Source organism: Panthera uncia (assembly GCF_023721935.1).
Source record: "Panthera uncia isolate 11264 chromosome A1 unlocalized genomic scaffold, Puncia_PCG_1.0 HiC_scaffold_17, whole genome shotgun sequence".
Classification (NCBI taxonomy): domain Eukaryota; kingdom Metazoa; phylum Chordata; class Mammalia; order Carnivora; family Felidae; genus Panthera; species Panthera uncia.
The window spans coordinates 86,498,627-86,523,930 of record NW_026057577.1 but is presented as its reverse complement, the minus strand read 5'-3'; the positions used below and the strand labels follow the sequence as shown (position 1 = coordinate 86,523,930).

The 25,304-nt window shown below is 40.2% G+C and overlaps 1 protein-coding gene across 3 annotated transcripts in view; it reads left to right on the top strand.

Annotated features, from left to right (window-relative positions):
• Nucleotides 1-25,304, top strand: part of EPB41L4A (erythrocyte membrane protein band 4.1 like 4A) — a 263,653-nt gene that overhangs the window by 30,121 nt on the left and 208,228 nt on the right. The window lies entirely within an intron of this gene.

The window sequence follows — 25,304 nt, the reverse complement described above, 5'->3', positions numbered from 1 at the left end:
AGAAACATTCTCCCAATTTGGAACACCCACTGGGAGCTTGTGAAATTGGAGACTTATCTCTGAGTGATATGTATTTGAAGATTTAAGAAATACAAATTTAAATATATAAAAACTTGAGAGGTTGGATATTACCCATTTCTGTTTTCCTCTTTTGAGTTTTGTGTCCTTTGACCCATTGGGTCTTCTAAAATGTGCTGGATTAGGCTATAGTTTTAATTCTTTTAGTATAGATGAGATAACTTCAGTGGATGAAAATACAGAGACTGGTCAATGGGTTTTTTTTTCCTCTTTATTTCTTCCATTTTTTTAAAAATTGACTACGTTTTTGGCATTAGGTAGCAGGGTTTATTTTTCTGCCAAAATAACAAGTCTGGAGGTTGGCAGTTAAGGATTGGTTCAGAGGTTTTAATGATGCAGGGCTCTGGAGTGGCTTTTCTTTGAGTTTCTCACCCTTTTTCTCATGATTGCCTGGGGTGGATAAAAGCTTTGGATTTTGGGATTTTGCTTTGGGATTCTGTGTTACCTGTGATGGTTTTCCCTACCCTAGCCATGCTTTCCTATGCCTTTGTTAGACTTTTTAAAAATTACCCAAATTTAGTCTATTATGTGTTCTTCCTTGGGCCCTGTTACAGACATGTCTCTTTCTATCAGAGATGAGCATTCTTCCCAGAAGCCCCACATCCCAGTCAGAGTTCCTTTTCCACTGGCCAGGATTGGTCACATTCAAGTTCTAGCCTGTGGAGGGTACCTGATAGTGTCTAGAGCCACGCAGCCTCTGCCGGCAAGGTTATCACCAGCTGTTTATAGAAAGTAAAACTGAAACCAAATCAAGGATCGAATGTGCTATTTCTAGCCTTTTCCCACTGAGGGAAGCCTCAGTGTGCTGAGGGGTCATGGGGTCATGCAATGATGAAGACCAACCACAAAGGGAATTTCACAGATAACACTCTAGCATATGGATAGGGCAGCTCTGTGTATTATTGAGGCCGCAACAAAAATTTATTTACTGTCCATGCTGAAATCTCTCCAAATCCAGACAAAATCCTTCATGACTTTTCTTTTTCTTCAGTAAACAAAGGTGCTTAAAACAAGGTTTTGACAGGTTACTCATTCTTCCTTAGTTTGAAAATGTAGATACCAATACTGTCTTCCAGGTAATATAAACTTTCCACTCCCATCTGTTTTCATGAGAAGGAAAAAATTCATATTTGCCTGTGACAGAAAGTTCTCAAGCCCTAAATGGGGATTTTACTGACTGTTTTACAAGAGGGTTATCTTTTTATTTTTAGAGTTAGCCGTGATCTACATGTTAATTGTGAACGTGTTTACCATTTTTTGCCTTTAAACTGAGATTAAAGAAGTTCTAATTAAAAAAAATTTTTTTTTTATTTTGAGATAGAGAGAGAGCGGCGCAAGAAGGAAAGGGGTGGAGAGAGGGGGAGAGAAAGAATCCCAAGCAGGCTCTGAGCTGAACCTGATGTGGGGCTTGAACTCACAAACTGTGAAATCATGACCTGAGCCAAAATCAAGAGTCAGAGGCTCAACTGACTGAGTCACCTAGGTGCCCCTAATAAGTTCTAATTTTTAACAAATTTTTAAAAATGTTTATTTAGTTTTGAGAGAGAGAGAGAGAGAGAGAGAGAGAGAGAGAGAGACAAAGCATGAGGAGGGGAGGGGCAGAGAGCGAGGGAGGCACAGAATCTGAAGCAGGACCCAGGCTCCAAGCTGGAGCTTGGGGCTCGAAGTCACGAACCATGATATCATGACCTGAGCTGAAGTCAGACGCTTAATCAACTGAGCCACCCAGGCACGCCAGGAAGTTCTAATTTTTATTGAATTATATATATGATTATTTTTCTTTTTGGATTTTTAAAATGTTTCTAAGGTAAGATCTTCTTTCGGAGCAGTCATCTACATTTTCATCTTTTTTTGTAACAGCTTTGTGATACAGTGCCCACATTATAGCATTAGAGTTGTGTGACCATCACCCTAATTCACTGTAGAACATCTTTATCACCTTGAAAAGGAACTCCTTACTCTTAAGCCATCACCCCAAATCCTCCTCCACCCCTGGTCAAGTAACCACTAATTTCCTTTCCCTATCGGTTGGCCTACACTGGACACTTACATAGGCTAAATCATACAATAAATGGTCTTTGAGACTTTCATTTAGCATAATGTTTTCAAAATTCAACCATGGTATAGCATCTATTAGGACTTCATTACTATGGATGTCTTATTTTTTCTTTTTTGCATTTGATTTTTAGTCTGTCTAGAATTTATTTTGATACATGTAGATGCAAATTATATATTGACGAGTAACTATTCCAATATAATTTGTTGATTCTTTCTTCATTTACTTTGTTTAAATCAAATGTTAATGTCTTATACATAGGACTTAGTTCAGATTTTTTCCCCTTTAATGATCAGTCTGTTACTGTATCATTAATTGCCTGAGTTACTGTTGATTTAAAATATATTTTACTCTTGATTTAGTCAGCACCCACTCTCCTAACTTATTTGAATTGTTTTTAAGCAGTTCCCTCATGGTTTCTTTTTTATGTTTTCTTTAGGCCTTAAAATACTTTGTCTTTCTTAAAATTCTCATTAGGTTTTAAATCTGGTTGTGGTAAACCTGTAATTTTGTTTTGAAAGAACTATGAAGTATTCAGACTGGGCATTCAGCAACAAGCTATGACTCTCCATTCAAATTTTCTTCTATATCTTCCAGTGAAATTTAATAGTCTTTTGTCATTGAAATCTTGCATCTTCCTTTTTAGGGTTATTCCTAAAGTCACATTTTGGTTACCTTTTGAATGCAAATTTTATTTCATTGCATTTTTTTTGAAAGCAGAGTATTGCTGGCATATATGAAAACTAGAGAAGAGTTTTAATTTTATTTCTCCATTTTTTTATTAAAAAATTTTAAGTGTTTTTATTTATTTTTGAGAGAGAGAAAGAGCACACGTGCGCGCAGGCAGAGGGACAGAGAGGGAGACACAGAATCTGAAGCAGGCTTCAGGCTCTGAGCTGTCAGCACAGAGCCTGATGCAGGGCTCAAACTCATGCACCTCGAGATCATGACCTGAGCCACAAGTCGGATGCTTAACTGCTTAACCTACTGAGCCACCCAGATGCCCCTTATTTCGCTATTATGCCAAATTTGATTATTGGCTGCTCTAAGTCTTTAGTTGGCTCCTTTGAGTTTTCTTGAATATCCCAAGTTTTCCAGTCTTTGGGAGTCCTGCATTGCTTAAATATCTATATGACATGAAACTGAAGGCACCTCCTACGTAAGTGAAGGATGTTCATTTACCCTCCTACACACTGAGGATCCTCTGAGGAGAGTGTTGACTTCCCACCCCACCTCCCCAGCTTTTACTGAGATATAATTGACATATGATGTGTAAGTTTAAGATGTACAACATAATGATTTGATAAATTATATATTGCAAGATGATTACCACAGCAGGATTAGTTAATATCTACATCACCTCACATAATTACTGTGGTTTTTTAGTGTATGTGTGGTAAGAACATTTAAAATCCACTCTATCAAGTATATGATACAGTTTTGTTAACTGTAGTTGCCATGCTGTACATTAGATCCCTAGAGCTTACTCATCTTATAAATAGAAGTTTGTACGCTTTGACCAACATCTCTCTCTATATTCCCTAGCCTCTGGAAACCATGATTCTACAAATTCAGTTTTTTAAAGATTCTACATATAAGTGATATACAGTATTGGTCTTTCTCTTCTCTGACTTACCTCAGTGTATTGCCCTCAGGGTCCATCCATGTTGTCACAAATGGCAGGACTTCCTTTTTTCTTATGACAGGATAATATTCTTGTGTGTGTGTGTGTGTGTGTGTGTGTGTGTGTGTGTGTGTGTAGTATGTTTTGTGTATATATAATATGTAAAAGCAGCCACATCTTTATCCATTCATCCATCCATAGACATTTAGGTTGTTTTCATGTCTTGCCCGTGATAAATATGCTGCAGTGAATATAGGAGTGCAGAGTTCTCTTTGACATCCTGATTTCATTGCCTTTAGATGGATACTCAGAAGTGAGATCACCAGATCATAGGGTAGTTCTATTTTTAATTTTTGGAGGAAACTTCATACTGTTTTCTATGATAGCTATACCAATATGCATTCCTACCAACAGTACACAAGGGTTCTCTTTTCTCCACCCTCTGGCCAACACTTGTTATCTCTTGTCTCTTTGATGATCGCCTTTCTAATAGCGTGAGATGACAGTGGTTTTGATTTGCATTTTCCTGATGATTAGTGATGTTGCACACTGATTCATGTACTTGTTGGCTATTTGTGTGTCTTTGGAAAAAAATGTCTATTCAGATCTTCTGCCCATTTTTAAACTTTTAAAATTAAAACTGTTTTGTTCTTGAGTTGTATGAGTTCCTTGCATATTTTGGATATTAACCCCTTAACATATAGATGGTTTGCAAATATTTTCTGTCACTGAAGTAGGTTTTCTTTTTTATTCATTTGGTGGTTTATTTCGCTGTGCACAAACAGTTTGATGTAGTCCCACTTATGTGTTTTTGCTTTTGTTGCTTGTGCTTTTGGTATCCTATCCAAAAAATTGTTGCCAACACCTATGTCAAGGAGCTTTCCCCTATGTTTTCTTCTAGGGGTTTTATGGTTTCAAATCTTAGATTTAAGTCTTTTATCCATTTTAAGTTAATTTTTGTGAGTGTGTAAGATAGGGGCCCTGCTTCATTCTTCTGTAGGTGATTATCCAGTTTTCCCAGCACCATTTATTGAAGGGACTGTTCTTTCCTTATTGAGTATTCTTGGTTCCCGTGTCAAATGTTAGTTGACCATGTGAGGTTTTACTTCTGTGCTTTTGATTCTGTTCCATTGATCTATGTGTCTGTTTTTATGCCATACTGTTTGAGTACTATAGATTTGTAATATAGTTTGACATCAACAAGTGTTATAGCTCAGGTTTTGTTCTTCTTTCTCAGGATTGCTTTGGCTTTTCAGGGTCTTTTGTGGTTCCATCCTAATTTTAGGATTACTTTTTTCTGTTTCAGTGAAAAATGCAATGGAATTTTAGTAGAGATTTCATTGAACCTATAGATGGCTTTGGGTAATATGAATATTTTAATAATCATTCTTCTGATCCATGAACACAGGCTATCTTTTTATTTATTTGAGTCCTCTTCAGTTTCTTTCATCACAGTCTTATAGTTTTCAAGGTACAGATCTTTTAGCTCCTTAAATTTACTTATTAGTATTGTATTCCTTTTAATGCTACTGTGAATGTTATTGTGGGAAGTAAGGGAGATGATTCATTTTCAGAAATACAAAATAAAAACTGTGCTGTCTAGTTAACAGCAGATTACAACTTATTGGAAATATGTATGAACCCCGCCCCCAATGGAGTCCCAAACCCTTAGACACTTCACATCCCGGTTTTTTTCCCCCTCTCCTTCTCATGGGCTTAGTTTCTCAGGCTTTGCAATAAGCATGCACCAAAGAACAAAGGGTGGAAGGACTGAAAGTCTCTGTATCACCTCAGGGAATGTACATTTGTTCTAATCAGGCTACTTTTTACCTTACATGGGCAGAGGCAATGTGTAGGTAGGACTGTAACCTCTGTAGTACTCAGCCAATGAGGGACTTGCATACTAGGAAGTAAATTGTCTGCTGTAACTGCCCTGAGTGTGCCTGTCCATCAGACACCCGCTCTTGCAAGAACGTTGACTAAAGCCTCACTTCACTATGCTCTGAGTCTCTGTGTCCCACTTTTGATTGGGTTGGTGGGCTTATTTCTCACAGTTATTATTATTTTTTTTTCAGATATTTTGCTGTTAGTGTATAGAAAAACAACAGATTTTTAAATATTTTTGTATCCTGCAACTTTAATTAATTCATTAGTTCTGATGGTTATTTTGGAGTCGTTAGAATTTTATATATATATATATATGTATATATATAAATTATATAAATACATATATATGTATATTATATATATGTATATATAAAATATCATATGCTCTGCATACAAAGACAATTTAACTTCTTCCTTTGCAATTTGGTTGCTTTTTCTTTTTCTTGCCTGGTTGCTCTGACTAGGACTTTCAGTTCTATAGTGAGGATGTAGTGAGGGTGGCCGCTCTTACTTACCCTGTTCCTTTCAGGACAAAAGCTTTCAGCCTTGCAATGTTGATCTGTTAGGTGTAGGCTTGTCACGTATGGCCTTTATTATGTCGAAGTGTGTTCCTTCTATACCCAATTTGCTGAGGTCTTTATCCCAGAGGGATGTTGTGTTTGCTCAAAAGCTTTTTCTGCATCCGTGGAGATGGTCATAATTTTTATTGCTCATTGTGTTAATGTGGTGGTTCTTACTTTTTGTGTGTTTGTGCATTTTGAACCCTCCTTCTCTGAGATGAATCCCACTTGGTCATGCGGTATGATCCTTTTAATGTGCTATTGAATTTGGTTTGCTAATGTTTTGGGGAATTTTTGCATCTATCATTAGGGATATTGATCTGTTGATCTGTAGTGTTGTTTTTTTTTTCCTCCTTGTAGTGTCCTTATCTGGCTTTGGTATCAGAGTAATGACTGGATTTGTAAAATGAGTTTGGGAGTGTTCCTTCCTTTTCAACTTTTTGGAAGAGCTTGAGGATTGGTATTAATTTTTTTAAATTGTTTGGTTGAATTCACCAGAGAAATATCTGATCCTGGAAATTAACTTCTCTTGATTGGCATTTATTGGGTCTTGTTCTAGGCTTTTCTTTCTAGCTTCTCCAGAGTCACTCCTGGGTTCTTATAACTGCTTTGTCATTGCTTCTACAAGTCTCAGCTTTGACCCAAAGCCTTCTCCCTTTTTTACTCAGTTGCTTTTAATTCAAGTCTGTGTTGAGTATAATGTGATTTTATTTGGGTTTGAGGATAATCTAAAAGAATTAGAAATCAGGAAAGGAAAGGAGGGACGTCTGGATGTCTCAGTCAGTTGAACATCCGACTCTTGATTTCGGCTCAGGTCATGATACCATGGTGGTGGGATCGGGCCCTGTGTCGGGCTTTGCATTGATTGTGGAGTCTGCTTAAGATTCTTTCTCTCAGTCTGTCTCCTTCTCCCTCTTCCTCTCTGTCTGCCCTTCTCCCCTGCTCATGCTCTCTGTCTCAAAACAAGACAAAACAAAACAAACAAACAAAAACAACAAAAACAGAACACAGGAAAGGAGATTTGACAACTGTATCAGACACACATGCTTCCTATACACTCTTTATTAGCTGACTCTCAAAGCCCATGTGAGAGTCCCTTCTCCTTTCCTCTTTCACTGAATTCCTGGACACCAATCAAGTTTCTAATCCCTTCAAAAGAAACCACTCATTCAAAAGAGGTCAATTCTTCAAGAGATACTCCTGCATTATAAAATAAAATATATGACATCAAGTCTCAATAGCTGCATTTGTATTACTCCACTGGGTCAGAATTTCTCCAAGAAAAGCCAGGTGCTTGACCTATACATGCAGGATTCATACAGAGGCCACTCCCAAGGGTAGATTTTAGCCTCCACTCTGGGTTGTAGTCTCCATCTTCCTTATAGCTATGTAGTCATATCATCTGCTAAATAATGACAGTTTACAACCCTTATTTTCTAGCCATTGGTTAGAACCCCTTCTAATGACATGGAGAAATGGTGGTGACTAATTGAAAGGCCTTTTGCCTTGATCTTTTAAATAGGATTAGATTGAGGTGAAAAATGTCAAGTTAAGGAAAGAACTTGCTTTTCCTAAGTTACTGAGAGTTTAAAAATCAAGAATGGATGTTAAATTATATCACATATCTTTTTAAGCACCAAATGACTTCTTAAAAATGTTTTTTTGAGTAATTGATATGAATTACCATATTATAAATTTATAAAAATTTATTTCTGGAAGAAGCCATACTTTATTGCATGCCATTGAATATTTTATACAAATTTTATTTATTTATTTATTTACTTACTTACAGCATGCTGGAGGGGCAGAAGGGGAGGGGAGAGAGGGAGAATCCCAAGCAGGCACCGTGTTGCCAGCACAGAGCCCATTGTGGGGCTCCATCTTACCCACTATGAGGTCATGACCTGAGCTGAAACCAAGAGTCAGTCACTTACCCGACTGAGCTACCCAGGCGCCCTGTTATACAAATATTTTATTTAGAACGCTACATTGTCACCTCCCTTATAGGTAAATTACCCAGCTCCCCAGCACCATTTCACTTTGGGAAGACCCCGCCTTTGTGTGGAATTGGTGGGACACAGTGCCTTTTTCACACTTTGGAAGCACAGAACAATGTGGCTGCTTAACCAAAGTGCTGGGACTTTGACTCTTACAAAGACCAAGGGACGATTTAGAAATTTTTCACTCTGTGCTTGGTTGTCAAGAGTCCAGTGGTGATGTGTATCTTGGGATAGGAGCATAAAGGCAGCAGTAGTGGAGAAGATGACAATGGAAGCATCTTGATTTGAGGACTTGGCCTTGGTCATGGCTTCTGTAGCCTTGCCTTCCTTAGCTTTTACTCATTTTGTGGACTTGTTTTTCCAGGTTGCCTTTCCATCTTGTGAGATCTCACTACACTTCCATAAAATTGCTTCTCTGCTTAGGTTTGCTAGAGTTGCTTTCTATAACTTGCAGTCAAGAACCTGAATGTATAAAGCATAGTGGATGGAGTGTGAACAGATACTGGTTCAAGTCCTGATTCTTTTAGTAACTGGCTTTGGGCAAGTCACTTAACCTCTCTGAAACTCCTTTCTAAAACCTTGCAGGGTGATAGAGTTAGAGATAATGTATGCCAAGTACATCCTGTCTCATAGGAGGCATTCAGTAATTATTTATGGAATGTTCTTTAATGGGTCAATCTGTTTCCCATAATTCTGAAATCCAAAAAGTTCTGAAAATGTAGACTTTTTTTTTCATAACTCATTTGACTGTAAAACCTGCCCCGTCTTGGATATATTTGAGGAAAATTGCCTCTGATGTGAGGCAGTTTAAAGTCTTTATAACATTAGTGTATATATTCATGCATTTTTTTGCTGGAGAAATATCCTAGCTGCCCAAGACTGTCTGAAGGCATGTGAAGTATATTGAATATGCCGAGAAGTGCCTTTCTGGAAAGTTTTTGAATCTGAAAATACATCTGGCCCCATGAGTTTTGGGTAAGGGATTTATGAAGGAGTGTTAATGTATTTTTCCTTTCAACCAGACAGAGTATCAGAATGGTCTGAGGGAGTTTTTCAAAACATCTGTGTCCTTTGGGTGAATGGGATCCGTGCTTCCCTCTTCTTTCCCTTTGGTTCAGTTGTGTGTTCATGTGTCTCTGTATGTGTAGGGGAATGGTTTCTCTGACCGGTTTTGGTACTGAGGTTATGCTAGCATCAGAAATTAATTGGGGGCATTTTAGTCTTTTTCCTGTGCTTAGCAATAAGCTGTGTAACTGGAGACTTACTGGTTTTTGAAAGTTTGAAAGTATATACATTGAACTATCTGAAACTAGAGTCTTTTTTGTTTTTTCTCCTTTGAAAAAGTTCCTTTTTCTGGGAACTTAAATATGCCATTTATGAAGGAAGAAGTTTTTCCCACAGATTCATCCATTGGTCAAAGAATTTTCAAGTAGTAGCATATGGATGAGAAAAAGTAAGCATCCACAATCAATTCCTATCTATCAATTCCTATCTTACAGAGTATCATGAATAAGGTTATAACGACTAAGTAATTTGTTAATGAAAAACATTTTAATAGAATTAGAATTTTATTGAATAAATAGGGAGAGAGGAAGCATTGTATTTAAACATAGGTAAGTAGGTACCCTTTGATAATTTTTTTTACTGATCTTTAGTTATTTTCAGTCACTTCTTAATCTAACTGGTTTTTTCTTAGGATTCCATAGCATAGACTCATGTTGAGTTTCCTAATTTGGTATGAGACCCTCTTAGTTACTTCTGTCTGATTCTTGGCTCTTGCACTGTTCTCTGGGACTAGGACTGGGCTTTCCATTAGAGAGGACACTTTTGATGACATACCACTTCTCCTTCAGGTGATGATGGTTAGTCTGCTCAGAAGAACAGATTCAATTTTGACTCAAATTTTGTGCTCCTAAGATTCTAAAATAGAGAAATTGTATGGCTTTCAATTTAAAAAACAAATAGTCTTCTTAAATTTGAGTAGGTCAGTGCTTTGAGCAAAGGCAGCTCAATTTGCCTTCTTTGGGTCCTATAGAATTATAGTAGCAACTCCTATTTTGGTAAAAGTGAATGGTTTTAGATTGGGAAAGTTTCCAGTAAGCAATTATCTTGATACTGTCATGTTAACTGCTAGAGAATTTTTCATGACTTTGGGTGGGCCTGAGATCAAAGTCTGCATTAGTTTGGGAAATGCTACACATAGTTTTTCAGAGTGGTTGGGTTTTCTCTAAGAGTAGATGGTCTACAGTTTGCTGCTAGTGAAATCTCTTCCTTTACAGATGAGGAAGTAGGAGTGGCGAGGCATGTGAGCATTTCAGTGCTTCTCTGTTACTCTTTCTTATGGACAGACTCCCAGGATGGTCTCAGTGCATTGTTCCAGACTCTTCTCCTGCAAACAGCTCTGTTTGTTGGCATTTCTTCAGCCTGGCCTTTGTGTTCCTCACCTTTTGTTTCATTAAAGCCTGTCCTTGTGAAAGATAATTTTAGACCTTCATTTTTTTCCCAAAGCATTTGGCTATTATTTCCCAATTTATTTGTGGGAATACAGCACCTTGTTTTGTAATAAAGAAATCCTAGGTTTTCAGAATATGTAGGGAATATATTCTGTTTTACAGGTTTATTACATAAAAGGAAGTGCTTAAATTTCTAATTTTAAGTGTAAAATTCTAAATGTTTGAGGGGAAATGTATGTGTTCCTTTACCTCTGTTACTGCCCATTGAAGCTGGTGGGCTGCTTTGGTTTTGCCAGTTGCTAGTCCCTCAGAGAATTAGTGTCTACATAGATGAGGAAACACTGGTTTGGTGCTAGCACAATGTGCTCCACCATCTTTGTAAAGGTGTTCATGTACATGCACTCCTGTACAGTTCTGCACACATCCAACTCACAGGAGAAGGGTAAGCATTTACGGGGAGCATATCACAGTGGAATGGTTTCCAAAGTCAGTCCCAGATGTAAAAATAGTGCTGGTCAATAATAGACTTAAACCCTTTAGGAAGGCTCCACCACGGAAACTGCCCTATTAGCCATTAAACATGGCCCATGTTTACTCTTGATTTGGAACAATTACTATACATTCTATTGAGCATCAGATAAAGAAGGAGTTTGTGTTGAGAAGCTTTTGTGTTGTACAAAAAAAAAATGCACTTAAACCACTATGATCAAACTCAGTGTTTCAACACGTACCTAAGAGAGGTACCCAGGAACTGAGACTGAGGGAACAGGAATGGCCCATGATACTTCCTTCCCTTTGACCGTCTATCTCTTTCTCAGATTGATCTAGCTCAGTTTGCATAAGTTAAATGTTCTACACTCTCTGACTTAGACAACCTGGCATTCTTAGGAGTGATTGAAATTTTGTATAGATCAACTCCTATAATCATGAGGGGAAACAGACATAATTTTTACCAAGATGTGATGCAGAAGGTAGCATGAGTTGATAAATGAAGTTTGTGAAATATCAGAATAAGTATCAGAATGGATTATAGATTTTCCATCCCTGGAGACCTTTTAATTCAGGATATGTTTTCACCTTTCCATGTTGAAATAAGTTTCTTCCTGCAGATGAGGTGCCTGGATTCTCCTGTCTGAGGAAGTCTTAGGTACTATACTTGTGGGTAGAAAGTGAAGATTACAATTTGTTACGTTTTTGGACCTGGTAGTTGTGCATTCTGAATCCAAATGTGAATTAAGCCACGGAGGAATTCTTGTCCCAAATACACTGTAGAGTAATATCCTTTTTTCTGTTTGCCTAAAGAATTGGGTGTATTGTAATATGAAAGCTGAGGAGTTGGCAGTGGTGATTTTATATCCAGTTCATGTGAAAATGTCATTCTGAAAGACAGCACTGGAAAGGTCATGGGACTAGAGAGGGGCATTTAAGTATTTTAGCATCTTTCTCTGAAGAGGTGGAAGAGAAGAAAGCAAGTAGCGGCATAGAAAGTGGTCACTTTAGGCAGTAGCGTGTGATGTGCGCTTGCTAGCTAATACTATGTTGAATGTCACCAACAAAATAATCAGTCTTGGCAAGGCCACAGAGTGCCCCATATTGAATAAAATTAGGTTTCTGGGCCTCATGAATTGTGTGTGAAATACTGGAACTAAAAATGGCCAGTAAATAAAAATCTGGAACGTGAATGAAGGTCAATTCCAACTACTGGCTCTGTGCTGTGGTCAGGGTTCAGTGGCCCAGTAGCATTTTTTTAAATTTAAACTTTTTATTTTGAGATAATTCTCAGGTAGTTTAAGAAATAATATACATAGATCCCATGTCCATTTAACCAGTTTACCTCCAAGGTAACTTTCTGTAAAATTATAGCACAAAATCAAAACCAGGGTGTTGACATTGATGCAGTCAAGATACAGAGCATCACCACAGAGATTCCTCACATTGCCCTCTTATAGCCATATCACATCCCAGCCTCTTCACATCCCGGCCTCTTTACCCTCTTCTTAAACTGTCAACCACTAATCTTTTCTCTAGATTTCTCTATTTCGATAACTTTATCATTTCAAGGAATGTTATGTCATTGGAATCACACCTTTTAAAATTTTTTTTTTTTTTTTTTTTTACCATTTATTTATTTTTGAGACAGAGAGAGACAGAGCATGAACGAGGGAGGGGCAGAGAGAGAGGGAGACACAGAATCGGAAGCAGGCTCCAGGCTCTGGGCCATTAGCCCAGAGCCCGACGCGGGGCCCGAACTCACGGACCGCAAGATCGTGACCCGAGCCGTAGTCGGACGCTCAACCGACTGAGCCACCCAGGCGCTCCGGAATCACACCTTTTAGATTGGCTTTTTTGACTTAGTGTGATTTTCTAGAGACCTTCCAGATTTTTGCATGTGTTAGTATTTATTGCTGAACTGTGTTCTGTGATCTGGAAGGACCACAATTTGTTCAGCCATTCACTTAAACTGTCCTACAGTTTTGGGCTTTATGAATAAAGCTGTCTTAAATACTCGTGTTAAATTTTATGTGTGAAAATAAAATTTCATTTTTCTGGGATAAATGCTGAAGAGTGCTGTTACTTGGTCATATGGCAGTTGCAGGTTTAATTTTTTTAAATATTGCCGAATTGTTTTCCAAAGAGTCTGTATGACTTCACAGTTTTACCAGCAACGTGTGAGCCACCCAATTTCTTTGTATCTGTACCATCATTAAGCATTATCATTATTTATTTATTTCTTTATTATTATTTTTTTTTTACTTTTGCTATTGTGTTTGGTACATAGTGGTGTCTCATTGTACATTGTACTTTTAATTTACGTTTCTCTAGTGGCTAGTTATATGGGTTATTTATTTATTTATTTATTTATTTTTGAGGGAGAGAGAGAGAGCAAGAGGGGGAGTGGGGAAGAGGGAGAGAGAAAATCTTAAGATGGCTCCATGCTCAGCATGGAGCCCAACATGGGGCTCCATCTCACCACTCTGGAATCATGACTTGAGCCGAAATCAAGAGTCAGATGCTCAACCTACTGAGCCACCCAGGCGCTCCTGGATTATCTTTTCATGTGCTTATTTGTGATCTGTATATCCTCCTTGGTGAAATGTCTCTTTACATCTTTGCTGATGTTGTAAATGTATTGTTTCTTTTGTTGTTGTTGTTGCTGAGTTTTGACAATTCTTTATATATTCTAGACACTAGCCCTTTATTTGGATATGTAGCAAATATTTTCTCTCTGTCTACAGTTTTCTCTGTTTCCATTCTCTTTAGAGGATATTTTGCAGAGCAGAATTTTTGAAGAGATTAATTTTGATGAAATCGAATTTATATTTGCTTGGTTTCATAGTTTCCATGTCAAGTAAAAGCCAACCCTGGGGTCTGTCATCTTGTCTCTTCTTCCTAACCCTACCTCTTGGGGAGACAGACACTGTTTAGTATAGCTCCCCTCTGTGGGTTTTCATCTTTAACTGGTTAAACAGTCCCATTTAGAAAGTTAGATCCATTGAGCCAAAGGTGAATTACAGTGCACAGGCACTAGGAAACCAGAGGCCAACCTACAGCTAGGTTAGTGCCCTATGGGATCCTTCACTAAACAAATTTCCAATCTGTACAGCCCAGACCTGCATACTTCTGTCTGGGCCAGTGATGAACCTACTTCGAAGGCTTGAGGAACATGATGGCATTTCCTCTAGTTCATTTAGCATGTTCCTAAATTCTCCTCTAAGAGTTTTCATCATGGCTGCCTTAAAATTTTACTCAGATGGGACACTTTGCATGGCTCAGTTGCTTAAATGTCTGACTTTGGCTCAGGTGATGATCTCATGGTTCATGGGCTTGAGCCCTGTGTCAGGCTCTGCTCTGGGATTCTCTCTCTCCCTCTCTCTCTCTGCCCCTCCCCTGCTCATTCTCTCTCTTCTTCTCTCTCTCTCAAAATAAATAAATTTAAAAAAAATAATAAAACTTTTTTTATTAGATAATTTTAACATCTGTCAGGTTGATCTATTGGGATCTGTTGGTTGTCTTATTTTCATTCAGTTTGAGATCTTCCTGGTTCTTGGTATGAAGAGTGATTTTTTAATTGAAACCTGGACATTTTTGTATCATGTTTTGAGACTCTGGATCTCATGTTAACCTACTGCTTTTGATACCACTGGATACAGGATGGGAGAGAGTTGTCACCTGTTTACTATCTGTGTCTCCAAGGGGTTGTTAGGAAGAAAGGGCAAGTGTATTGACCCCAGGGATTGGCTTTGGTTTCCAGCATCACTCTGGGACCCTACATTTCTTTAGCATCTTCTAAGCAGTGGTTCTCACCCTCTCTGCCCATTAAAGTCACCCAGTGCAGCTAAAAGCAACAACCAAAAATGACGGTTTCTTTCTTCACCCTGAGATTTTGATTCACTTGGTCTGGAGTGGAGCTTAGTCACTGGTATTTTTTAAAAGCTTACCAGGTGATTGTAACATGCAGCTGAGAGCTGAGAGCCACTGCTCTGCAGACGAAAGAATCTGAATGTTGAATATCACGCTGTGGTTTCCAAATTTTTAAAAAAGCCTGGTTCTCAAAACCAGAGTTTTATCTATTTCCATTCTCTGTGGTGGTGGGGGGATGTGAAAAGCTGCAGGTAAGCTTGGCCCATCTTCCTGGGTACCAGTTTTGCCTGATAGAAAAATCACTTTAAACTACCTTGCAAAAAAAAAAAAAAGAAAGAAAAGAAAACACATTTAAAAAGATAGAGTAGAATGTAATTTTTAAGGAAAACAGTGGGATTCTAGAGAAAGCTTACATTTGTGGTAAGTCCCAACAGCAAGGATGTGTGTTTGCAGGGCTCTCCTAGTGGGGTTACTTTGAAATTATTTTGAAATGCACCATGAAGGCCTGGGTGGCATAATACTGCTGTGTCTGAGTGATGTTTATACTTACTGGTATGTAACCTAGGTGACCTGACTAATGTGATGTTTTAGAGTATGAATCATTTTTATTTAGAAGACTATACCTTTTCATCATCTTTAACTGTCAAAGTAATCATTTCACTGAATACTGCTATTTCATATATAGAAATATATATATGAGGGTGTGTGTATATATATATTTATTATTATTTTTTTGTCTGGAGCTCTGGGTGATGAGAACCCCATGGCTCTGAATTCTAAACTTAGGAAGCACTTCTGTTCATTCTTGGAAGGTTAAGCCAGAGAACTGTTGGGATAATGAAAACATTCTCAGCCCTTTTGTTTCCATTCCCAAACGCTGTCAACATAGATGAACTCCTTTCTTGAAGGCTACTATTAAACACCAGTTTAATAGTCTTGTTGGGGACCTGAGTTATTCCATGGGGATGCTTCTGACCTTTGAAGAATCCCATTTCTTTCTGAATTGAGCACTCCTTCCACACTAATGATTCCCTTTCTGGAATGTTCTCTCAGAAGTTGGGTGCTTCCTACCCTGCGGGGTTGCGCTCTGGCAGAGCTGACAAGTGTATACATGAGTTGCTCTCTTTTACCACATATTAAATGAAAAATGGATGTTTTCTCTTCATCGCATGGTAATCTGATTTTCTGGAGGTGATCCAAAACTTGATGCAAACAAACTCCTGTAATTTCAGCACTATGGGAACCACATAAACATTCACTGCGGCTTTTCTCCATTAAAATGTAAAAGCTGGATGCTCTCTTTGAATTGAATTGTGGACCTTTCTGTGGTGGTTGACTGCAGTTGTTTGATTTTATTCCTGAAACACAGGACTTGGAAGCCGGACTCGAGAAGCAGGGTAGCTCAAGTGGTAAAAGCGTGGGGACTGTGAGCAGACCAGACTGCCTGGGTTCTGGTCCTGGCTCTGCAGCTTGCCAGCTGGGCAAGTTACTTAACTTCTTTGTACCTTGGTTTCTCCTTGTATAAAATGGGAATAGGATTTGTATGAGGATTAAATGAGTTAATACATTGAAAGCTCTAAAACTCTCTTAATTGAGAGCCACTGTTCTGCAGACGAAAGAACCTGAATGTTGAACATCACACTATGGTTTCCAGATTTTTAAAAAGGCTTGTTCTCAAAGTCAGAGATTTAACTATTTTCTGGAGTTTTTGGATCACCTCCAGAAAATCAGATTAACATGGCCTATCACATCAAGTGCTCAATAAAGTAGCTATTTTTATTTTATTAATAAAACTTTTTAAGTGCATTTCCTTATTTTGAGAGAGAGAGAGAGACCGCACAAACAGGGGAGGGGCAAAGAGAGAGAGAATCCCAAGCAGGTTCTGTGATGGCAGAGCCTGACATGGGGCCCAAACCCAAGAACCACGAGATCATGACCTGAGCTGAAGTCGCATGCTTAATCGACTGAGCCATCCAGGCACCCTCCTATTTTTATTTTAAATGGACATAAAATATAGATGGCTGCCACTTGTGCACACCTGACATATGAAAAGGAACTCAATTCCAGATTGGGCAACAGGGGAAAAGCAGCCACATCAAACAGCCCTTGATGGCAGTAGAAAGGGAAGCACGTGGATTGGCTCATGGGATCTCAAGAGAAAAGAAAAGGGGACTGTGGTGACAGGGAGCTGGCCCGCAGGGACCCTGGAGACACTGGTTCTATCAGCTCTCCCCTCTCACTGTCCAGGACCTGACTAATGTTTGCCACAGGCCAAGGGTCAGGAAGTAGGAGCATCTTTGCTCCCCCTCCTTTGTTGGGCAGATGGGTGGAGTGGAGTCCCTGAGTGTCTTGCTCAACCTGCGATGTGGGGACCTCTATGCTGGGGTGCTGAGTTTGTATCTGAATACATATTTTTGGGAAAAGACATCATTATTCCTTACCGTTAAGCTCTGTATTGCTCCAGAAAAGAGCAGCTTAGTCATATGTCTAAGGTGTTATGTCAGGTATTTTAAGGGTTAGTGAGCAACTGCGGGCTGCCAAGTCCTGTCACTTCTGTCTCCTCCAAAATATCTGCCCATCTCCCACCACCTCCACTTCCACCTCTTTGTCAAGTGCCATTGTCTCTGATCTTTTTAAAAAAAATTTTTTTTAAAGTTTGTTTATTTTTGAGAGAGAGAGAGAATACAAGTCAGGGAGGGGCAGAGAGAGAGGGAGACACAGAAGCAAAGCAGGCTCCCAGCTCCAAGCTGTCAGCACAGAGCCCGACGTGGGGCTTGAACTGACAAGCCGTGAGATCATGACCTGAGCCGAAGTCGGACACTTAACTGACTGAGCCATCAGGGCGCCCCTCCTCTCTGACCTTCTGACCTGAACCGCTGACCTGAACTTCTGACCTGAATAATCTCCTACCTGTCTCCCCTGCTCACCTCCTTGACCATTACAGTTCATTTCTCTACTTAGTAACCAGAGTGATTTTTTTCTTTTATTTCTTCTTTCTCTCTTTCTCTCTCTCTTTCTTTCTTTCTTTCTTTCTTTCTTTCTTACATAATGTGTGAATTGGAGTCTGGCAGCTTCTTAAAATTCGTAACGTGTGAATTGGAGTCTGGCAGCTTCTTAAAATTCTTCAGTGGCTTCCATTATACTTTGAATAAAGCCCATACTCCTTGCTATGACCTATCAAGACCTCTAAGATGCATAAGATACAGTCTGGCTCTTTCTTGTTCTTTCCAGTCCCATCTTGTGCTGCTCCCTTCTGTACACCATCCTCAGCCACACAGGTCTTTCATTTCTCAAATGCATCCTATTCTTTTTCACTTTGGGGTCTTTGCCTTTGTAGTTTATTATGCCTGGAGAGTTCTCCTCTCATGAGCAGTGCTCAGCTCAGATACATATCCTTTCCTGAAAGGGCCTTTCCTGACTATTCTGCTGATTTCCTTCCAAATAGTTATGTGATATGACCTGATGACAGACCAGCCAGCTGTCTGTGACTTACGCAACAGAGTCTGTGAGGGGTGGAGAGACGCAGGATTGAGAGGTTCCAGATCTTGAGCAGCACATTGCAGGGGGTCAGATTTTTGGTCTTACCAGATATTTTATGTCTTCTTGCAGACAGGGAGTTTGTACAGCCTTAACCAACCTTTATCTTCATTATCTTCAACTCTGGTCCTTTCACAAATGAAAGTTATTTTTAACAGTCTCTTTGCTCAGGGCACCTGGGTGGCTCAGATGGTTAGGCATCTGACTCTTGATTTCAGCTCGGGTCATGATTCCAGGGCTGTGGGGTGGAACCCTGCACTGGGCTTCATGCTGAGTATGGAGTCTGCTTGAGATTCTCTCTTTCCCCCTCTCTCTGCCCCTCACCCCCACTTGCATGTGCTCTCTCTCTCTAAAATAAATTTTAAAAAATCCCTTTGCTAATTAACAAACCTTTTGTTGTATTTTAAAATAGTGATATTTAAAGTGCTAAGCAGGAGTGTGAACTCCTGATAACAGTACTTGAAGTGCTAACGAATGACTGCTAGGGTGTCAGTAAAGTCTTACTATGTAAACACACACACAAAATATGCTTTGTTTATACCAAAGTTTTCCTAAATTACAGAAATTATAATAGATGGGGACCTTGTCTGTTTTATTGATTACAGTATCTGCATTTAAAATAGTGCTTAGACCATGATCGGTGTTGCATGAATGAATAAAACCATTTCTGACAGGGAAAAAAAAAATCTGTGTTCTAAACAACCAGCTTGCAAGCTTTTGGAACATAACTCACTTTTAAATTGAGGATTTGTAACTTGAAAACTCAATCTTTTTTAAAAATCCATGAATATTTTTATTTAATCTAGATCAGGTTGACAGCTGGATTGTTTATCATCAGTCAAATGTCTACTTTGATTAGGACATCTTATAAATATGGTAAAATGAGCACATCCATTACCATCCATATGCTGACCAATGCTACAAAAATGACAATTTTTTAAAGAAAAAAATAATCCTTAAAAATTCAAGAAAGATATATAATGCCATTAACAGATTAAAATTTTGGAGTAATTCCTGAAAGATGGACAAATTATCAGTTTTGCAGAGAAACAAAAGTGGTTAAAGCCAGGACAGAGGCAGGAATAGTTCTGGAGACCTACAACCCAGAGCTGGCAGGGAGCTGGAGCAGGTGCCCTGGGGCGTTCATCAGAATTTAGAGGCCAGAGAGCCTTTAGCGGCAGTGGCTTTTGCTTCAGGCTAAAGTGGAGCCAAGCGATCTGTGCTCTGTGTCCTCTCGTTCTACCCTGAACACTGGGAACTCCCAGATGACAGGCATTCCTGCTGCCTCCCAGCAAATTCCAGTAGCAGGCTGGGGACCCCTCAGTATTTCTTCAGTTACACAATATTTCTTTAGCCATACAATGTAGATAAAACAACTATCTTAAGAATGTTGTAAATATTAAGTAAACGAATGAAAAAAAGATACTTAGCACAGCACACAGTGCTCATGATAGAAATAAGTGGTCATTGAGCCCCACACTACGTACAGTCTGCACTCAGTGCTGTGTGGATGCAAGTAAGTAGTGTGAGACCTTGGCTTCTCAAGTAGTGAGACACACGCAAATGAATTTACTAAGCTTTTTCAGACATGATTTCAGGTGCTTTATTTCTTAACATTAAAGTAGGAACATGTCATAAATCGTCATTTAGTAAAAAAAAAATCACAAGACTTACAGCTCGCTCGCTCTTTGAAAGAGAGAGAGAGAGAGAGAGGGCACAGTGAGCAAGGGGGCAGAGAGAGAGAGAATGTCAGGAGGGGCAGAGAGAGTGAGAGGGGAGAGAGGGCAAGAGAAGGGGAAGCAGGGCTCACCCAAAGCAGGGCCCATGCTCATCTGAAGTGGGGTTTGAGCTCACCCAATGTGAGACTCGAACTCACTCACTGTGAGGTCATGACCTGAGCTGAAGTCAGTTGCCCAAAGACTGAGCCACACAGGTGCCAGGACTTACAGGTATTTTAAAAGTAACTCCCAAGTACATTCATAAGATTTTCTGATTAATTAAAGAAATACCATGTCTGGATCTGACTGTACAGCTATTTCTTCAAGAACATCTATAAGAAAAATAACCATTCTTTGAAAAATCTATTGGAATGGAAACAATGAAACACGCTAAACTGATTTTTAGTATTGTTTTATTTGCCATGATAATAAAGGGAAAGATAATATTCCTGTGGCTCAACAAAGCTTCTAAGAATTTTTCTTTTGGTCCTCTTTATTTACCAGTAATTCAATGCAAATGTAAATGGTATTCAAAATACCCTTAAAATGTTAAATTTTTTTTAAAAAATGTTTTATTTATTTTTGAGACAGAAGGAGACAGAGCATGAGCAGGGGAGGGGCAGAGAGAGAGGGAGACACAGAATCTGAAGCAGCCTCCAGGCTCTGAGCTGTCAGCACAGCAGGGCTCATACCTCTTCATGAACGCATGAACCGTGAGATCATGACCTGAGTGAAAGTCAGATGTTTAATGGACTGACCCACCCAGGCGCCCCTGCCTCTAAAATGTTATAATGCTTTTAATCTTAGTAACTTTTGCTTAAATAAGTCAAATTACTTTTATTGTGTGGTGTGGCATGGTGTTTTTTGTTTTTTTTGTTTTTTGTTTTTTGTTTTTTTACACAGCAAGTATTTCTTGTGCCTCTGTGCTATGCTATGCATAGAATAGGTCTGTATAGGATATGGTCTCTGCTCCCTGGCAGCTTAATCTGTTGGGGGTAGCAAGTGATTTCCCTTAATGAGACCAATAAGGAAGATTCCTGGAGGAAAGTTCTCCTGAGACCAGAAGAATGACTATGATTCTCAGGGAAGAAAGTTCCAAGGAGAATTCCAAGAACATCAAACAGCATGAGCAGACACAGAGGCATGAGATAGCATGGGGAAACATGCAGGTGACAATTATCAGCTCTATTTTACCAGCGAGAAAAGACCAAGTATAGAATAGGTGGGGGTGAAGTCTAGAGAAGATGGAGCCTGAAAGAGGAGAACCTTTATGCTGGGTATGCAAAGTTAGTGGAAAGGCTTTTTAAGGGTATTGACTGGGCTAGTGAGGGGCATTTGTATTTTCAGTAGATCTTACAGGGCTGTGTCAGGGAAGTGAAATAAAGGAGGTTTGGACTAGATGCAGGAAGCTTTGTTAGGAGGCTTTGCAATGGTGAAAGATAAGATCTTAAACTAGTACTGGGGAAGTCAGTGTGACAGGAAGGGATGAGTTTTAAAGATAGTTAGGAAACCCTTTTGGTTTGCCTCTCTCTCTAATTTTATAAGAGACTGTTAGATACAGAGAACAAACTGGGAGTTGCTGGAGGGGAGGTGGCTGGGGGATGGGCTAAATGGATGATGGGTATTAAGAGGGCACTTGTTGGGATGAGCACTGGGTATTATATGTAAGTGATGAATCACTGGGTTCTATTCCTGAAACTAATACTACACTGTTTGTTAACTAACTTGAACTTACATAAATAAAAATATAAATAAAATATTTAGGAGATAAAACTTGCAAGATTTGGTGATGACTGGATGTTGGAAGGAGGAAGAGGTTAGGAAGAGGTTATGACTTCAGGTTGCTGGCTTGCAGACTAGTGGAAAGGGTGTCCTTGGGGCATTCACGTTGAGTCTGAACACTGGACATCAAGTGTCCAGATATATGTATCTGTACAATCAAGCTGTACAGATATATGTTGGTAGCTGAAGAAAAGGCTTTGAAGTCTTCAGTGAAAGATGAGAGAACCATGGAAGTAGATAAGGCTGTTTAAAGGAGAGCTTGGGGTGAGTGAGAATGAGGGCAGGGAGGTTGGGGGATGGGATAGAAGGGGACTGGAGGCACCTTGATGAGAAGGCAGAAGAGCAGAGGCAGTAACAAAATATAGAACCATTAGGGACAGCAATACTTAAGGGTGGGCCGAGAAACACCGAGAAAGGACAGTGAGCGGTAATGGTCAGGGCACTTCTGAAGAAGCAGAAAAGCGAGAGTAATGCTATAATAGTCGTGGGAAGGAGAGGTTCGTAGTAGGAAATGTGGCAGGGATGTCCAGCAAGATATGTGCTGAAATGACTTAAGTGGATTTTGCATCTGTAAGAAACAGATGTCCTTTGTAAGAGCAGGTTCCATAGAATGGTGGTGTCAGGCCTTGGCTCAAGAAAAAAGATCAGGAAGTAAAGATGAAGGAAGCCAGAACACCAATGGTCTCTGTCATGTGGGAAGGAAAGCGGTGGGTGGTAGCTGCAGAGACTAAGGTAGGGGCCAGGAAAGTTTTTACTGTTTTTTTTTTTTTTAAGGGTTTGAGTAACTAAGGTGTGTGTGTGTGTGTGGGGGGGGGTGTTGTGTTTTATATATACATAGGCTGGAAAGAAAGAACAGGTCAATGGGGATAAGATGGTGACAGGGAAAGGGATTAGCAGAAGAGTCAGGCAGCAGAGGACGGAGCAGGGAGTAGTATCAGCTATACTGTGGAAGGAATGGCCCCAAATGCAATGGCCTCAAGTGGAGATAGTTCATGTTGCTGTGAGATATAAGGGGAGGAGGAGTAGGAGCTATTTTATAAGTAGAAGCAGAGAGATGAGATAGGTTTGAAGACTTGACACTGAAAGGCCAATCTGTTTTCAAAGTCTCCTATCTTTAAAGGTAACATTGAGTAATAATAAGATTAACAAAAGACTAAAGGCTATACAAAAGATTCATTGTTTCTTCATTGCTTTTGAATTGTTTTGTATCATAAGCTTTATGAGCTATTTCCCCCCAAAGTAGTCTCTGTATAAGCCCATTTTGATAAGTTAAATACAATTGTTGATTATTTCCTTTTGTAAATAACAAAATTAAAGCATCTGCTTTGTGTTCTTGGCAAGGTAAACGTAATAGCTCCTTGTCACACTGTTGTGGAGCTCTGATTCTGGGCTGATGGTATTTGGGGTTCTTTGGAACAGGCAGTTCATGGTTTGTAAAAAAAGGTACTTGGGACTTCATTGACAGCACAATCACGATGAAGTGTAAATGTCATTCTTGTGGTCCTTTTAGCCTTTCCTATTTTCATTGTATCTCTGAAAAGAGGGGTGGTGCTTTTATAAAATGTGAAGGCATCTGTACACAGCACATCCAGTGCATGAATTTGTTAGGTACTTAACTGTGTTGCCCAGTGTGGTGCTGATTGGGGAGGAAGTTAGAAGAAATGAGGAGGAGGGAGTTCCGGAAGATGGCGGCGTAGGAGGACGCGGGGCTCACAGTGCGTCCTGCCGATCACTTAGATTCCACCTACACCTGCCTAAAGAACCCAGAAAACCGCCAGAGGATTAGCAGAAGGGAGTCTCCGGAGTCAAGCGCAGACTAGAGGCCCACGGAAGAGGGTAGGAAGGGCGGCGAGGCGGTGCGCGCTCCACGGACTGGCGGGAGGGAGCCGGGGCGGAGGGGCGGCTCGCCGGCCAAGCAGAGCCCCCGAGTCTGGCTGGCAAAAGCGGAGGGGCCGGACAGACTGTGTTCCGACAGCAAGCGCGACTTAGCGTCTGGGAGGTCATAAGTTAACAGCTCTGCTCGGAAAGCGGGAAGGCTGGAGGACAAAGGGAGGGAGAGCTGCTGAGCCCCCGGACGGCAGAGCTCAGCTTGGCGGGGAACAAAGGCGCCAGCGCCATCTCCCCCGCCCATCCCCCAGCCAAAATCCCAAAGGGAACCAGTTCCTGCCAGGGAACTTGCTCGCTCCGCGCAAACACCCAACTCTGGGCTTCTGCGGAGCCAAACCTCCGGCAGCGGATCTGACTCCCTCCCACTGCCACAGGGCTCCTCCTGAAGTGGATCACCTAAGGAGAAGTGAGCTAAGCCTGCCCCTCCACCCCCCGTGCACCTTGCCTACCCACCCCAGCTAATACGCCAGATCCCCAGCAACACAAGCCTGGCAGGGTGCAAGTAGCCCAGACGGGACACGCCACCCCACAGTGAATCCCGCCCCTAGGAGAGGGGAAGAGAAGGCACACACCAGTCTGACTGTGGCCCCAGCAGTGGGCTGGGGGCAGACATCGGGTCGGACTGCGGCCCCGCCCACTAACTCCAGTTATACACCACAGCACAGGGGAAGTGCACTGCAGGTCCTCACCATGCAAGGGACTCTCCAAAATGACCAAACGGAAGAATTCCCCTCAGAAGAATCTCCAGGAAATAACAACAGCTAATGAACTGATCAAAAAGGATTTAAATAATATAACAGAAAGTGAATTTAGAATAATAGTCATAAAATTAATCGCTGGGCTTGAAAACAGTATACAGGACAGCAGAGAATCTCTTGCCACAAAGATCGAGGGACTAAGGAACAGTCACGAGGAGTTGAAAAACGCTTTAAACGAAATGCAAAACAAAATGGAAACCACGATGGCTTGGCTTGAAGAGGCAGAGGAGAGAATAGGTGAACTAGAAGATAAAGTTATGGAGAAAGAGGAAGCTGAAAGAAAGAGAGATAAAAAAATCCAGGAGTATGAGGGGAAAATTAGAGAACTAAGTGATACACTAAAAAAAAAATAATATACGCATAATTGGTATCCCAGAGGAGGAAGAGAGAGGGAAAGGTGCTGAAGGGGTACTTGAACAAATTATAGCTGAGAACTTCCCTGAACTGGGGAAGGAAAAAGGCATTGAAATCCAAGAGGCACAGAGAACTCCCTTCAGACATAACTTGAATCGATCTTCTGCACAACATATCATAGTGAAACTGGCAAAATACAAGGATAAAGAGAAAATTCTGAAAGCAGCAAGGGATAAACGTGCCCTCAC